The 17,661-nt window shown below is 40.2% G+C and overlaps 1 protein-coding gene across 1 annotated transcript in view; it reads right to left on the bottom strand.

Annotated features, from left to right (window-relative positions):
* Positions 1–17,661, bottom strand: part of VIPAS39 (VPS33B interacting protein, apical-basolateral polarity regulator, spe-39 homolog) — a 1,635,849-nt gene that overhangs the window by 504,729 nt on the left and 1,113,459 nt on the right. The window lies entirely within an intron of this gene.

Below are 17,661 nucleotides of genomic sequence, written 5' to 3'. Positions count from 1 at the left end.
TTTTTCTATGATTCCTGAGTGGTAGATGGTATCAAAGGCCTTGGCCAGATCAAGGTAGGCTGTATGAACCACCCTGCCTTCATCCACAGCTCTGGTGACAGACTCAAAAAAGTCGACCAAGTTGAGCAGGCATGATCTAACCTTCACAAAAAAAAAAAAAAAAAAAACTGTGTGTGATCCAGAGTTTGGAAATTCCCTATATCCTTGTTTATTAGGTCCATGATGATGCGTTCCATAGCTTTGCATATCAGACTTGTCAGGCTAATGGGGTGATAGTTCCTAGGGTCTGTAGTCGCTCCTCCTTTGTGGAGATGGGTGACTATGGCAGTGCGCCATTTGGTAGGGACAAAGCCTACACACAGGATAACCGTATTTGATCAATGGATGACTCACATGTCTAAGTCCTTGCTATACATATGATCCACACCACCCCTTCAAAAGGTAACAACTTTCTCCTAAGTTATGGCACAGATGAGATGGATGCTTTATCCTTTAGATCTTCCCTTGGACAGAGGCACCACTTGGAAAAAGAAATTCATAATGAGATTACTCACTAGCAGGTGGATCGTGGTGGTCTTCAGAGAGTCCTACCTATTGGACGTTTTGCCTCTTTTTAATTACTCATGATTTGTTCCATAGACCAGAGATGCTCATCTTTTTCAAGGAATACAAAACAATTGTATGACATTTCACCATATCACTGCATTTTTTTAGAAGAGTATGTTTAAACACCCACCTTCTAGCTAATGTTTGATGTAGCATTTTCTGCAGTTCAGTTTTTACTCTAATTATGTAGAAGTATGTACTTGGAAGAAAAGCTTCTGGTGCAGAACTAAGGAAGTAGTGAGCTTCCTACATTTGCACATAATTATTTTTTTTTGTTGGGGGGGGGCAACTAATGATTTCTTAGACAGAAATAAGGACAGATTTTAAATATTCTTATAAACTTAGAAAGTTGCTAGAGTAACAATTTGTTTTAACGTGTGTTTTATGAAGGATATGGAGTCTGAAACTCAAATGTCTCTCATTATTTAGTGACTTCAATCCTCAGTGATTTGCCAGAAAACCATACATTTTATGAGGAACAGACCAAAATGTGAGGCTAAAATCTGGACATTTGAGAGGTATGGACCCAGACGGTCCAAGATCAGTTAGCATATTAGATACTTGGAACTCAGATGGGGAAGGGAGGACTGTTGAGGCTTAGACTGTTAGTTTGTCTTCATGGGAAGGATGTGGAATACATGTCAGAGAGCAGACTGAAGTTAGATCTTCCTGGTGGAAACCAGAAAAAATTGCCTGAGTATCTTGCCTGGTAAAGAAGCTAAGACATCCTGATGGATTTCATCTCGCATGGAAATGAGTGACAGCCTATCACTGACAACCACTGTACATCCTGTTCAGGAGGAAACAGGGAATGGTTATGAAGTTAAGAATTGCATCGAAACCCCTTTATCCACTGCCACCCGGATCAAATCAAATGGGCTGTCAGACCGTTGCCTAGAATGGAGTGAATGAGTCTGTAGGGTGGTCAGAAGAGAGTCTTGATAGCCAGAGTAGATGAGCTAAAACAAATAAGATGGCTCAGAAGGTGCTAGTAAATGGGAGCATGCTTTGAAGAACTATACTTTTGCTGGGTAGTTGGTTTCGGTATGTATATTTGTAATAAGTATGTTGTGCGTGCACATACTTACCAACATATATACAGGCTTGCACACACAAATAAAGCTGCCCCGACCTCCAAAGCTGTGTGACATACATGGTATTGTAGCATTTGATGGAGATCTAAGTGTAAAATAATGCCTTAGCAGCAGTGTCCATGCCACAGCGTAGGCTGTTATGTAGTTCAATGCACAAGTCATTGTGTTTGTGTTGTGCCCTCTTGTGAGGTTGTATTTCCATTTAGGTTAGGTAGCTTTGTATTTGTTCCAAGGTAGTTTGATATCCCAGTTAAAGTAAGTTCATTTAACATGAAAACAAAACAAAGTAATATTGGATGCGTTAGTGAGATGCATGAGATGCAATGTTTTCATACCACTGGATGACACAGGCAGTCACATACTTTTTCATCATTTTGAATCTTGCACTTGCTATGTTTGAAGACCCAGCAGTCTACGCCTTGCCAGTCTGGGTGAGTTATTTCTTGTGATTAAGAATGCAAGCATATTCCATTTTATTGAGAAGGAATTATTACTAGCCAACCTTATCAGATTATGATTACATTGTGGTTGAGAAATTCATAGAGTGGTCCAAACAATATTGTGTACAGCAGTAAACTTTTAACTACCTAGAAAATCTTATTCTGTGAAGCAGTTTGTTACGAACTGGAAATTGTGCATGTAGAAATTGTTTTTACTCCTAACTATGAGTGAAATATGCAGAAAACCTGAGAAAATACTACCTGTGACATCTGTTCTTATCACAGGGGAAGAGGACTTAATACATGCAATACTTTTGTGTTTCAAGTAAAGGAAGAGAGGGAGATAATTGTATTAATGAGGCAGACATGATTTCAGGGTTACTACTAGCCAAGGAAGAAACATGACATTTGTTACTGTGAGACAATAGGGTCCTGTGAAAAGTTATCAAAGCTTAATTTTACTGATTTAAAGGAAATAAGCCAAAGACTGAAGGGGTATTCAAAATATACAAAGTGCTAAGTACCAGAATCACATGTATTTTTTAATGTCATTAGTTGAACACAATATGTCAGGTTCTGCATTTTAAGTACATGCTTGGTGCAAAAATATGAACTTAAAATTAAAGCCTAGACACATTCTGTTACAGAAAATACAAACATAGTAGATCATACTAGATCATGATGCCTATGCTGAGAGTCTGAATACTCCCCCCACATGCACACCGAGAATTTGGTGAGTTATGCTATAGTAAGATGATTTTATGCTGTATACTAAATGATTGGACAAGCAGCAGATTGCTATAAGGAGGAGATTATAAAAAGAGGGCAGTTGTTGAATTTACCTCAATGGTATAAGTTATGGTGTACTGTACTTACATTAGAACTAATTGAAGTTTGTGCATCTGCTGTAGCTGATCACTGTAACAAAAACTGCCCATTTTAAGTATCTTGTAATACCAAGGTAACATTTTCCATGCTAACTTACAAGTGCCTTCGATGCCTTTCTGTGGACATCTGAGGCAGGCCTTGCAGCTGATAAAATCTGTCAGTTAAAACATTAAGTGGGGTTCTCTACTTCCACTATGAGGTGTACCAGCATATTACGGAACCAGGCACATGTTCTACTGAAGGGACAGGATGAAGAAGAAGAGACTGATGACAGGTGGCTGTGCAGGTGGCAAGGCCACACTACAAACTAGGCAGGGAAAACCTTTAGTCTGTTAAAGAGGGCTAGAGAGGTACTCTGCTTGACATGGAGAGGGAGTTTATTCCACAGTCAGGGGAGTCTTTGGGACACAAATGTATCCTGCCAACAAGTTCTAGTAATGTCACAGACCAAGTTAAGGCTTTGCATGCAGATTGTGAGAGGAGCTTGTCTTACTGATATGCAACAACTCTAAGTCTGGGTCTGAAATGTCCTTGTATGCTAGACACGGGTCACCTCTGAGCAGTCTTTGAGACTGAGTAGAGGAACAAACCACAAACTATAAATGAAGAAGGTGACTGTGTTTGCTGTGGAATAATTTATTCTGGATTACTGTCACCTTCATTTATAGACTGAGTAGAGGGACAGGGCTTTTAGTCTATCTGTATAGGATAGCTGTTTGAGACCTTGGATTTTCCTGGTCAGGAACCTCTGTGGTCTCTCCAACTGCTGCATGTGCTTGGCAAGGTACATACCAATGGGGGCACTGTACTCGATAATGGGTCAGATAAGGGAGGAGTACAGGGATGTCCACAATATCGTTCCAGGAAAACTGCTTGTGCATAATATAGTTTGTATACTTTGTCTGCCTCAATCATCTGCAACATTTTTTTTTCTGTTTCCAAACCTCTTTCTTCTATCACACACGTTTAATTTTTTCTGCTATATCTGTGCAGTAAGTCTGCCATTTAACCTGAAATGTTCTGCTGAGGACAGTTTAGATACTAATCTCTGCAAAATAGAACACTGAATCTTTTGAGAGTATTGCAGGCATGAAAGAATGCATACATGCTGCAGCAGCTATTGTTTCAAGCAGAAAGGACAAAAAAGAATGTGCTTTCAGAGGCACATAACTTATCAAAAAACAAAGTTACATTAGCTCACTGATGATGACTGTCACGTCCCACCAGTCTGTAATCAGCATAAATCTCTTTATTTTTCACCAATGCTAAGCGTTCATCTACTAGTCCGTAGATGAAAAATAGAGATTTTATGCTGATTATGGACTGTTGGGACATGACACTCATTTTATCAGTGAGCTAATTTAACTTTCTGTTTTTTTATAAGTCGGGGTTCACTGATTTACTTTTTTGGTGCTAGGCACATAACTTAGCTGAGATACACTTTGCTTTTAACCTAGTAACACACTGTTTTTCCTACACTAAGTATGCACAGGAGAACTGTTTGTTTCCTGGTTAGAAGTATGAACAAGCTATTCAGATGGCAGCTGCTTTTATGAATTCAGAGGGTAGCAGTCAGGGGCTAGTGGTGGCTAGTGGTAGTTTTTAGTTTCTTTAGTTATGTCTGTGAGTTGTGTAGCTACATGTTTACATCTTCCTTTCCTCTAGAAAAAGCAAGTCCTTTTTGTAAATGAGGTCTCAGTATAGCAAGCAACATGCCTCATTTATGATGCATATGTCCCCTTACCACCAGACTAAAACTATTTCTTTTCTGAAATAAAACTATTGTTATAGTGAGACCACAATGCTTAGTTTAGGCTCATATGAATAGGATATCTAACTTCAGCTACTATAGCAATCAGTTATTCCTTCATATAAAATCAAGTGAGTCCTGCTGATTTTGCTGATGTATTAAGTACTAGCAGTCCTTGTTACAGCATCTTTAATTGATGGCAGGTGTGTACCCAAGAAGACTGAATGCTGTAATTAAATCAGAAGGTGGTTCCACAAAGTATTAGTTTAGGGTGTGCATACTTGTGCAATCAGTTTATGGGAATATTTTTTTTTATTTTTTATATTTTACCCCTAACTTATTTGTTTGTTTTTCAATTGAATAGGTCACATTAAAGGTGGGAAATGTTTTGAAATGATTTATTGTGGTCACATTTTTTTTTATATCACAAACACCTAGCACTGTACCAGCAGTGTGTTCACTTTTTATATACACTGTATATATATATATATATATATATATATATATATAGATAGATATAGATATATATAGATATATATATATATATACATATCTCAGCTGAAAACACATACTTTGTGTCCAGCTTCTTTTGACACTTTCTTTTTTAATATCTGGAAAAAAGCCATTTGGATAAATATTGAAAAGACCATTATATCAGCGCATTTAAATGTATCTGAAAAGTACCACACTTAAAACATTTAAACTTTTATGTACAGAATTAGGGACAGAGCAAACACATAACTGGGGGGAAAGCCCCAAATCAGGAAAATATATTTACTGATATTTTCTTAAAATAATTTCTACCTAATGAAAGATAAAGCCAAAGTTCTTAACACATAGTATAACACACAACTCCTAACAGGAAGACAGGGAAGAATAAAGAGGACACTGAGTGAATAATTAACTATTTACTGCAATGGTTTAATACACCCCAGTGAATCATGCTAGCCTCAGGCTACATCTGCCAAAACAATACTGAGATTATTTAGTTAAATATTAATTTGGGCCTTTTTCAAGGAAGACCTACTTCAGATGGCACCAACTTTTATCTCTTGTGTACTATGCATCCTTTCTGTAAGATTATACACAGTGTTAAGAGCTGGATAAATAGGTAACTACATGATAGATAAACTCACCAAAACGAACAAAAAACTAATAAAAAACAAACAGCACTCGGGCAGGTCTTCCCAATAGTTTACTGTTACAAAAATGTACACTTGACTTGAAGCGCTTTTCGTTTGCACTGAAGCAAACTTCATCTGAAGTCAATACCAATTAAATTAACACGATTTAAAATACAAATGTGATGACGTACATAGTACTCCAACTATACAACAACAGTGGCACTTAAAAGTTGTCAGCAACTAAATACTTCTGAACTAACTTTGATTTTAAAAGGGACAATAATAATACACAAACACAATTAACCCTGACATATCACTTGTATGCTCAACCATATAAAATGTAATATATATATTAAAAACTAGATATAACAATAAACTAAATATAATAAATATAACAATTACAAGCGGTGATACCACTGCATGAATTAACTGTTACATCATTCTTAAATTTGTGCTTACCTAAAATACAAAAACCACATTTACTGTGTGCTTTAACTACTAACTAAACTAGTACCTTTTTCATTTGCGTTGTTGGATTTACTGCTTTAACAAAGTTGTGTCACTATCGGCCCAAATTTTTATTTTTCAAAACGCAACTAATAGAGCACATGTCATTTAACCCAGGGACCCTGTAGGCATCTAGCCTCATCTGCCATGACAATTCCAATTCTTCTAAAAGAATTGGCGTTGGACAACCTCTTATGGAAGGTACAACCTGATCTATTGCCATATAGGAAAATCCATGACCATGCTGGACATGAACATGTTTTGCCAATGCATTTTCTAACTTAGCTTTAGTGATTGCATATTGGTGTCATATACTCTATCTCAAAGCCTGCGTTCGGTTTTTCCGATGTAAAATGAAGGACACTGTTTACATCTAGCAAGATAGACTATAAACTTGGATTGACAACTGAATTTAGATCTCACTTTGTATTGTCTATTTTTCACTGAAAATGAGCTAGATGTATCCATATATTTGCATTAACTACACGCTTTGCATTTAAACATTCTGGTTATCCGTGACACAGGCTGGACAGCGGATTCTAGTATATTTTTAGTAAATCCCACAACGCAAATGAAAAGGGTACTAGTTTAGTTAGTAGTTAAAGCACACAGTAAATGTGTTTTTTGTATTTTAAGTAAGCACATATTTAATAATGAAGTAACAGTTAAATCATGCAGTGGTATCACCGCTTGTAATTGTTATATTTATTATATTTAGTTTATTGTTATATCTAGTTTTTAATATATATATATATATTACATTTTATATGGTTGAGCATAGAAGTGATATGTCAGGGTTAATTGTGTTTGTGTATTATTGTTGTCCCTTTTAAAATCAAAGTTAATTCAGAAGTATTTAGTTGCTGACAACTTTAAGTGCCACTGTTGTTGTATAGGTGGAGTACTATGTACGTCATCACATTTGTATTTTAAATTGTGTTAATTTAATTGCTATTTACTTCTGATGAAGTTTGCTTCAGTGCAAACGAAAAGCACTTCAAGTCAAGTGTACATTTTTGTAACAGTAAACTATTGGGAAGACCTGCCCAAGTGCTGTTTGTTTTTTAAATAGGTAACTACCCTTATCTGATGCTGGAAGATCAAAAGGCTGTGGATTCTATTCCCACCCCAAAATAGCAGCCCAAACTAAATGGCATTTTAAGTCATAAAATGATTTCACACTCTTGAGCAAAAGTTGGAGATAAATGTCTGTTGTTGCTGTATCTTTCGGCTTTTCCTGGTTAGGAGTCACCACAGCGGAACTCCGGTCCGCTAATGATTGGCAGCAGATTTTTACGTACCGAGTTGCGAGCCCTGACGTGCAACCTTCAACGAAGGTACGCCCATTCACACATCTCCACACAGAAGACGCTTTAGCTGAGAATCGAACAGGACAACGTCTTGCTGTGAGGCAACAACGCTACCGCAGCACCACCACAAGATGATGAATACCTTGCTGATCTCAGCAGGAAGACAGGACTGATTATAAAAGTTTTATGACAGGGCAGGGTACACACCTACACTGAAGATTAATGTTCCATGTTTCTTTTAGTGTACTTTGTTGTGATCATATTTACTGTACCTTCCTAGATAACAGCAGCAGTAAGCAGTTGTGACACATTTATTTAAAACAGCTGTTGATGTGCTTCTTCTTAAAGGGCCTGAATGTGTTTAAGACCATAAAGAGAGGGATTAGTGTGTGTATATTTAAAAGAAATAAACTTGTATTAGTAATGTTTATATTTTTCATATTTGTTGTACTCTTAACATCTCTCCCAGAACAAGAGGTCTGAGTGTAGTAGTATTTCAGGAGGTGTTATTAGCACGACCACTGCAGTTCCATTTTTTTGGCAGTATTGTCTGTGGGCACCTAAAATTATAAGAAAATGAAAAACATAAGATTAACATTTTTAGCTAGGGTAGAATGCTTGGGCTTAGATTACAATAATCTAAAAATAAATAAGCAGGCAGCGTTCCATACATTGTGTTAAATCAGTATATGTGGTACTTCAGAATCAGACTCCGTACATGTAAAATGGAATGCCTGGAATATCATTTCTGTTTATTGGTCCGGGACTGGTACTCTAACTTAGATTTGCTTAAGCTTTTTGGTTCTGCTCCATATGCGTCCTCCTTTTCTGGAAAATTACATAATTGCTTAAAATATTTTGTGCATAGAAATAAGGAAATTACTGCATTTGATTGCTTGACTATGACAATGGTTACAGTATGATGGTATTTTGTATGTCTGTTGGGGCATTTTGTATCATTTGTGTGCCAGAAATAGGTCTCTGCAATAATAGCCTGTAGTTTACATCCACAGAAATCCATAGCATTAAACACACACACAAACACAAAATCTCTCTCTCTCTCTCTCTCTCACTTCACTTGGTGGTGGCAGTGACTGTAAGATAATGTGCAAGTTCTTTGCTATTGAGATGTGAAAGAAATACAATAATGTAACCATGGAGATTTATTTTACTTTAACAATGTAGGCTGACAGCAATTTCTCTGGGTAGATAGTGAGTTGGACTGGGGGGCAATGCCTGTGTGAATAGCTGCGGTTCCGTTTTGCTTTGCAAGAGTAATGTTGATTTCACTGAAGGAAGATCGACCAGCTTTATGTGTGTGTGGGGGGTATACTTACCTTCATGACAGTGTCTTTTTGTGCCTTTAACCTGACAAGATCAAGTCGTATACTGTGGTTGGGACTGTGTGTGACTGAACAAATGGCCCTGATGCTTACTGTTTTAAGTCTAGCTTTGCAAAAGTATAATGTCTGTACTTTAAGGTGAATGTACAATAATTAGCAAGCTTGAGTAGTTCATGTATGTTTCATATCTGTTCATTCTCTATACTGAATGTTTATTTAATGTGTTGAGCTTTTCTTCCTGGACATTAACAATGACAAGGGATTTTTGTTTTATAAAACAGTGTTGCATTGTGGAAACTCAAGTAAATAAAAGTAAAATGAATGAAATGTACTTGTTGACAGAAGCATCAGTCACAGCTTGTAAGTATGCAATAAAGCTGTTACTGTTGTTTGTACTTTAATCCTGACAGGTAAAAAACAGCTACTTTACTTGGATAATGGGAGGTGTTTGTGAATTCACTGAGGTGACTGGCCTTATTTACTGTCTAAATTATCATAATTATGGCTTTGCAAGATAACTGTATTTGAGTGAAGTTGGCTGCTTTGCCGAACTAAGTGTGTGTGTGTGTGTGTGGGGGGGGGGGGGCTATTTGAAAATGAAATGATTGGCCCCACTACTAACTGTTAAGACTGCAGCTGGATGGAGTGAGATGGACTGAGTAAAAGTGCTGACCTCTGGATAATTATGTAAAAGATGCAGTTACATTACTGTTTTGCTCTCTGATTTCAGAGGTTCAAGCCAGGTACTTCTGGTAGCCTATTGGGATGGGACGGGGGACTATCATGTCAGTGTAAGAATGAAATAACTGGCCTTTTACTGTTGTAATTCTGGCTTTGCAAAACTAATGCGTCTGAGGGAGTAAGCAATATGCATACAGGCTGTGACTATTGTCTCTGTGCAGAACATGTATTTTGATGCTGGAAGGATCAAAGCAGAAACTGTAGTGGTGGTCAATGAAATGACTGCCCCTATTTTATTTTTAGTCCTGCAAAGCCAGAATTAAGACAGAATGCAAGCTGTGACCGTGTGTGCATCACAAATGCATTATTATAGTCTTTTAAATTCTGGCAGGGCCAAGCCAGATAGTTGGTAGGTCATGGCTGTGGCAGACTGTCAATGAAATGAGTGCTGTTTCTGAAGCTGTACTTTAACATGTATACAACAGTGGCACTTAAATCATTTCTGCAATATCTTCATTTCAGAGTTACAACAACTACAATAACCAGAATGACTGAGCAGGGTGTTACAGTGGCCTATCTGAAATGTATTAATTTTAAAGACTTAACTCTGAATGAAAAGTTAAGAATCAAGAGGACTGGAAGACCCACACCTGATCTGAAGATAGAGTCTCCATGTTCAAGTAGGTCAAGAACATACACACGCAGCTTCAACAGGTCAGTGTATGACAAACACACCTGGATCTGTGGTTGTGAGGAAACAGCTTGTGCTGCTTCCCATGTTTGTTGTTTGGTGGAGAGGATGCCTGGACATCAAAGGGTATGGATGACCTGAAGAGAATGGAAGAAATGTCCAGAAAGCATGAACAGTCTGCTAAACATTTTGGCAACCAAATGAGTCTAGCAGTGTTGGGAACTGTGGCCATCAGGTGTCAGTTAAGTAGTGGATACCAGTTATCAGTAGAAAGACACAACAAGAAAGTGGAAGAAAACCGTCATGTTATATCACTTGTAATAGACTACATCAAGCTGTGTGCTGAAGAAGTTGCTTTAAGAGGCCATGATGAGTCTGAAGAGTCATTGAGTGCAGGAATGTTCCGGAAACTGGTAGACTTCGGCTGCAAGTTTGATCAGAAGTTGGCTGAACACTTGACAACTTCAATTGTTTTTAAAGTAACATCAAAAACTGTTCAAAATGAACTCCTGGACTGCATGCTAACAATATGCAGAGAAGAAATAAAAAAGGAGATTTGTACTGCAAAATTTGTAGCAGTAATTGCAGATGAAACCACTGATTTTGCAGGGCTATGGCAAATTGCTGTTGTGTTCCGTTACGTTACGTTGTCAATGGACAGGTGTTGGAACGTTTTTGGGGATACTTTACGCCATGTGGACAGACAGCAGGACATATTGCTGGTGTGATAAAACAACAGTTGAAGGAAGTAGTGGGAGACCAGCATGAAAAAGTGATTGCTCAGAGTTATGATGGTGCATCTGTTATGAGTGGTGTTCAGCAAGGGGTCCAGGCCATCATAAGAGGAGAGTTTAAATATGCCTACTATGTACACTGCTATGCCCACCAACTTAATCTGGTAATGCAAAGAGCCTCATAACAAAATACTGAAGCAAGGACATTTTTTTTAACACTTGGTGGAATTCCAGCCTTTTTCAGTCGTTCAGTTCAAAGACAAGCTGCTCTGGATAGTATAGTATCACGACACATGCCAAGAGTGTCAGGAATACGGTGGAATTTTAACATCCGTACTGTAAATGCAGTGTACGAGAACTTGGACTTGCTGGCGGAGTGCTTTCTTTATTTGTACAAGTGTCCTACATCTGCTGCAGCAATTGTACAGGAAGCAAATGGGCTACTGTGAACAGTTGAAGATGATGAATTTAAATTTTGGCTTACTGTTTTCCATCGTATAATGCCCCATGTCGACATTCTGTACAGGCAACTTCAGTGTCATACCACAGATGCAACCGCTGTTGAAAAGGATGTGCATACATTTTTGAATGAAATTGACAGTGTCAGATTGGGTATCGATGGTATTGCAGAACAGTATCTACAGACAGAGAACATCCTGTCAAAACGTAGACGAGGGCCATCAGCTTCCCGACCACTGCATGAGACATTGTCAATTGCTGCAAAGGAAGTGTGTGATGTCATAAAGTTCCAGGCAACATCACGATTTCAACAAACTGGCCATCTTCAAGCTTCTCAGTTACTTCTGCCTGAAAAGTTTTCAACATACATAAGAGAGTTTCCAGAAAATTTATTCACAGCAACAATAGACAACTATCCATTCCTGTTGAGGGGACAACTTAGAACAGAACTTGGAGTGGTGTATCAACGTGAAGACTTTACAGCAACTGGCAGTGCAGTCCAGATGTTAAAATTCTTGTTGGACAACTCCTTAACCAGTGTGTTTTCACAGATTTACAATGTGTTGTTAATTATAGCCACCACACCAATGTTAACTGCTGAGGCAGAAAGGTGTTTCTCAACATTGAAAAGAATTAAAACTTTTCTTCGTAGTACAATGGGGCAAGAAAGATTGAATGCACTGGCTATGATTTCCACAGGAAAGGAGTTAACGTGGAGTATAACTAACTTCAACCAAAGAGTTATTGATTTGTTTGCATAAAATAAAGACAGACGAATGGACTTTATCTATAAGTAACAGAGGGGCACAATACACAGAGCAACACAAGAGGCACTTATTTGGTACTATACTACAAGCACTTATGTAACCCAGCCACTGGGGATGCACAAGCCAGTGCATTTCTTCGTGCCGGTCCCAAGCCCGGATAAATGGGGAGGGTTACCATCAGGAAGGGCATCCAATATAACCTCTGCCAAATGACATATGTGGGACAACAATACAGATTTCCATACCGGATTGGTCGAGGCCCGGGTTAACAATGACCACCACCAGTACTGTTAGCCAACAGGGTGCTGGCAGAAATTGGGGAGCTACTGTTGGCTCTAGGAGAAGAGGGGGAAGGCATGCCCAAAGGCGAGATTGTGTTGATTTGGACATGTGCTGAGGAGGGATGCTGGGTATATTGGGAAAAGGATGCTAAGGATGGAGCTGCCAGGGAAGAAAAGAGGAAGGACTCATAAGGTTAGGTTTATGGATGTGGTAGAGGAAGTGATGTGGTGACAGAGCAAGATGCAGAGGACAGGAAGAAATGGAAACAGATCTGATGTGGCAAACCCCTAACGGGAACAACTGAAAGAGACTACAAGCACTTATTTGGAACCAGGTGAGGGTCACGTGAATAGTATTTGCTTGGGAAACTTTAAACTGTCCCTTTTGAGCCTCCATGAAAAAGGGGGGATAAAAGAAATCCAGTATGACCTTATGTGTTCCAGATGACAGCTTCTCCTTAGGTGCAGAAAAAGAGTACGAAGTACTGTTTGCAGTATACCACAGAGGTAAGTGTTCAAACCAACGTGTGTGTGTGTGTGTGTGTGTGTGTATATGTATATATATATATATATATATATATATATATATATATATATATATATATATATATATGTGTGTGTGTGTGTGTGTGTGTAACAATGTGTGCTGTGTAGAGTATTCAGCATGTGCCATACTGACTGAGCATTTATTTCATGTAAATAAGTAAGCATGTCCAGCATTGATCCCATTACATCATAGCTCCACCTCTTTTAGTTGACCACACCCCTTCCTGTTGGCCCCACCCATTCAGCTGTCTCCTGCAGCCCCTCTTTAATTTGAAGTCACCAGCCGCCACTGCTCTGAGGTTGTCAGAAATATCCCTTCCCCTCAGAGCTTCGGTGCTGTACTGCTCGAGTCCGACTCCTCCCTTGCAGCTGGAGCCAGGGCAGAGTTTGAGCACGGCAGCTCCTGGGGGTGGAGGGGACTTTCTGTCATCCGAGAGTCTAGTCTACTGTTATTTCTTTGGATTGTACCACACTACCAGCACTGGGTCTGCCATCTGAGTCTCACCAGCCTATCCCACTGGGACAGCCAGCCTGCTCGAGCATCCACGCATTTCCTATTCAGAAACTTCCCCTCTTTTAAGGTACCTCCCAAATCATCCCACTGATGAAGTCCCCTGGAAGAAATCATGCAAAAGGAGGCACATAGATTCTCCTCAGGAATCTCTCACAGAAGGCACTGACTTCGATGAAGGGGAAGGGTCCCTCAAGGTCTCCACCAGAAGACATCTCCTTTGGAGACATTCTAGAGATCCTTAGCCAGAAGAGTGGATGGTCTTTGCATCCTTCTTCCCAGAAGGAGTCAGTGTTCCTGTAAGCCTTTGGGTCTGGCCCATCTATGTCCTGGGTTAACCCCCCTGCCTAATGGCCTTATAGAACTGGTGTCTTGCTGGGCATGGAAGGAACTGGATAACTTAGAGCCCATTCTTCATCACCCCAACAAATTTTTCACCCCTGTAGATGCCGTGGTTGTGGCGTTGGCCAGTAAAAAAGAGTTGTCAGAACAGAGCTGCTCTGTCCATCCCTCTAACAGACAGTTTGGGGCACTGGATTGGAAAAGACATTTGCTCTTTGGTCACTGAATTATTTGGCACACACCACTAGACTGCAGAGAGATTTGATTAAAGAACTCTCCAAATCTTTTCCTGGGTCCATATGTGTGCAGGAGCACAAACAGCTATCTTCACAACTGGCCACCCTTCAGTCTATCTGTAATGCGCCCATGAGGCTGACCTCTCACACAGCTGAAGGTACCTTACAGGCAGTGGGTGCAGACATGCCTGGAAGGGCTTATGCATGTTTTGAGGAGCCATTCAAGTCTTCATTCATCAGTGCTCCCTTTGATGGACTTTCCTTGTTTGGAGAAAAGAGGATGAAAAGCCTGAAGAGCTAGGAGAAGGGCTCTCATCAACTTGACACTGATGTGCTGCTCCTGTTGAAGAGGAGACCAGACCCCCTGCACCTTTAGAGAGACAAAAGCTGCTCCCAACCTACGTCTGAAGTGTCTGTGAACAACTCCTGAGTGGGAAGAGGGGGATGAAAAGGGAGCCCTGCATTTAAGGGCAACTGCTAGATCCACCAGTGAAGTTCAATGTTGAGGCAAGGTAAAAGAGGAACTATAAATGCCAGAGGATGCACATGTTAAAGCCAAACTGACTTTAGAACCACTGAAACTTCCTCATGTGGAGTTTGGCCAGAGGAAGCATAGGGATGGTAGATACCATGAATGCCAGAGCTCTCAGAAACTCCCTGGCTGTAACTGATGCCAGAGGAAGAAGAGTTTGAAAGAAGGAAATGAGAGTTAAGGCCTTCGGAGGAGGCAGGGGTGCCAGCATAGGCAGTGTCTGAATCCTGCAACCCAGAAAAACATGATGCGAGTAGGAGTCAGAAAAGACTTTTTGAAGTTTATTGTGAACCCCAGGCTCTGAAGAAGGGAAATGGCAAAATAAAGATTTTGCAACAGGATCTCTGGAAAGGATGTCTGAAACAGGAGGTTGTACAAGTAAGGAAATACTTGGATCCCCTGAAGCCTGCAAAAAGCAATCAAAGGAGCGAGGCATTTGGTGAACACCCTTGAGGCAGTAGAGAGGCCAGAGGGCAAAGCAGAGAACTGAAAATGCCAGGAAGAAACAAAGAAATGCAAAAGCCTCCTGGAAAGGGGATGGATCGGAATATGGAGACAAGCATCCTTGAGATCCAGATATACCACATAAGCCTGAGGAAGCAAAAGAGGGAAGAGAATCTGAAAGAATGCATTCTAAAAGTGGGCACCTTCAGAAAAGTGTTTAGATGAGAGAGGTCTCTAAGTACCCTCTTATCTGAGTACTAGAAACATCATGAAGTAACCCCCCCCCCTTTGGGGCACAGGCGCCTCCTAAATAGTACCCTGAGTCAAAAGGACCTAAAGCACATCCGGGAAAAAAGGGAGTTGTTCCTGAGGAGGCTGAAAAATGCCCATAAAAGGGGGGATAGACTTCCACACCATGAAATACCCCTGACGAATAATGGACAGATCCCAGGAATCCTGAGTAATCTGTAGCCAAACAGGAAGAGAGAGAGAGGGGGGCAGAGGTGAAGAGAAAGAGGAACATGGCTGGGAAGAAAAAGATAGTCACACAGCACCTGGTTTATCTGAAAGGAAGACTTCTGTGACCTGAAGTCTGAGTAGCTTTAGCAGAAGGAGCCCGCTTGCCACCCTTTTTGCTGTTAGGAGGAGGGCAAGTTTGCCTGCAAACAAAGGCTGGCTTGTAGGGGTAGTTTCTATGAAATTTAGGGACAGGAGAAACAAACACATGTCTGAGTTCCTGTAAAGCCTTCCCCTTATCCTGAAGGGACTTAAATCAGCAACAGCTTCCTCCAGCAAGTGTTTATTATCAAGAGGGGCATCCATCAACTTATGCTTGATATCATCAGGCAATAGTTGAAGCTGAAGCAAAGAATACGTCCCGATCACTGACCCAAAAGCAGCAGCCATAGATAAAGCATCTGCTGCATCACAACTACACTTAATGGAATGATGAAACACCTGTGAGGAAGGCTCTAACAGGGAAAGAGCAGAAGTTTTTCCCTTAGAGTCTGGAAGATCAGAAATAACCTGACAAGCCTGAGATAGGAGCGCCAACACATATTTGGATATATAGGTCTGATAATTAACACCCCTAAAAGCCAAGGTAGTCAAGGTGTAAACCTTCTTAACTACTCTTTTCATGGTTCTGCTGTAGTTATCAGAAGGCAATAACTTGAGCAGAGGAAGTAATTGAGAGGGCTCGTCAAAGGCTACATACACCACTGAGGGGTCAGCAGCAGGACACTTGTACAAAAAGTTGCAGTCCTCAGGCACCTTATAAAGCCAATCAGGTTTCTTGGGAGCAGGGGGTTGAGAATCAGGAGCTTTAGAGGCACTGGAAAATGCATCCAACAAAGCATCCAAAACAGGAAGAATAGGAGAAGATTTAGGAGATTCCATCTGCAGCAACTCAGACATGAGCACAATCCCATTTAAAAAAACTCCATCATCCTGGAGACGACTGTGTCCCCAGAAGAAATCTCTTCAAAGGGAGTATCAGGATTGGTAGATTCTTCTTCCTCTAACCCACAGCCCAAAGGCGAAGGAATCTGAGAAGAGTAAGCAAGGATTCCTCATCAGAATCCAACCCCTCCTCAGAGGAATCCTGTTCCCTGTGTCTTTTAAGTGGAGTAGAGGACCAAGGGGAAGCTGGAACAATAACATCCTGAGGAGGTTTCAATGCAATCAAATCATTAAACAAATCCTGAGTGAAGGCTTGCCATTCACTCTGTGTATCCTTAGGGGCAAGAGAAACATGTTTAGTTTTTTGTTTTTCCTTTAATGGGAACTCTACCTTATAAAACTTAGAAGGCTCTGACCCAGCATGGCATTCAATAATAGTAGTAGGAACTTCTTCTCTAACTAAAAATTGAGGAACATCTCGAGGTCCTTTAGAAATGATCAACCATGGTTCCCCCTGAACATTCAAAACGAACATCTGTAAAGCTTCCCAGGATGTGCTTAAAGCCAGATCCCTACTGGCCTCCAACCCAGTCACAGCACAGGAATCCAACAACAAAGCCGGGTGAACCTCTGGGCATTCACTTACCTCGGAGGCTGGACAGCAGAAGATTCCAGCCTAGGCTTCCTAGAATTCTTCTTCCATGACAACTGTCCCTCAGGGTGGGAAGTTCTCCACTGTATCTTTCGTGAAAAGTTTAAGTCGCTGATTCTCAAGATACAGCGCCAAAGAAGAAAGTCTACTACGCAAAGTTTTAAGTACAAAAGCCTGACAGATAGAACAGGATGTTTGGTCATGCGAGCTGTAAAGACAAATACTGTTTGTGGTGATCTTTTTGGAGAATCTGTCTCCCACACTGGCATTTACCCTTCTTAGATAACATGAAACCCCACAAGCAACAAAAAGACAAGTAAAA

This window comes from Protopterus annectens, chromosome 6.part0, assembly GCF_019279795.1.
Source record: "Protopterus annectens isolate FY-2018-M chromosome 6.part0, PAN1.0, whole genome shotgun sequence".
Lineage (NCBI taxonomy): Eukaryota > Metazoa > Chordata > Ceratodontiformes > Protopteridae > Protopterus > Protopterus annectens.
Note: the sequence above shows the minus strand (reverse complement) of the source record. Positions and strands in the feature narration are given on the sequence as shown.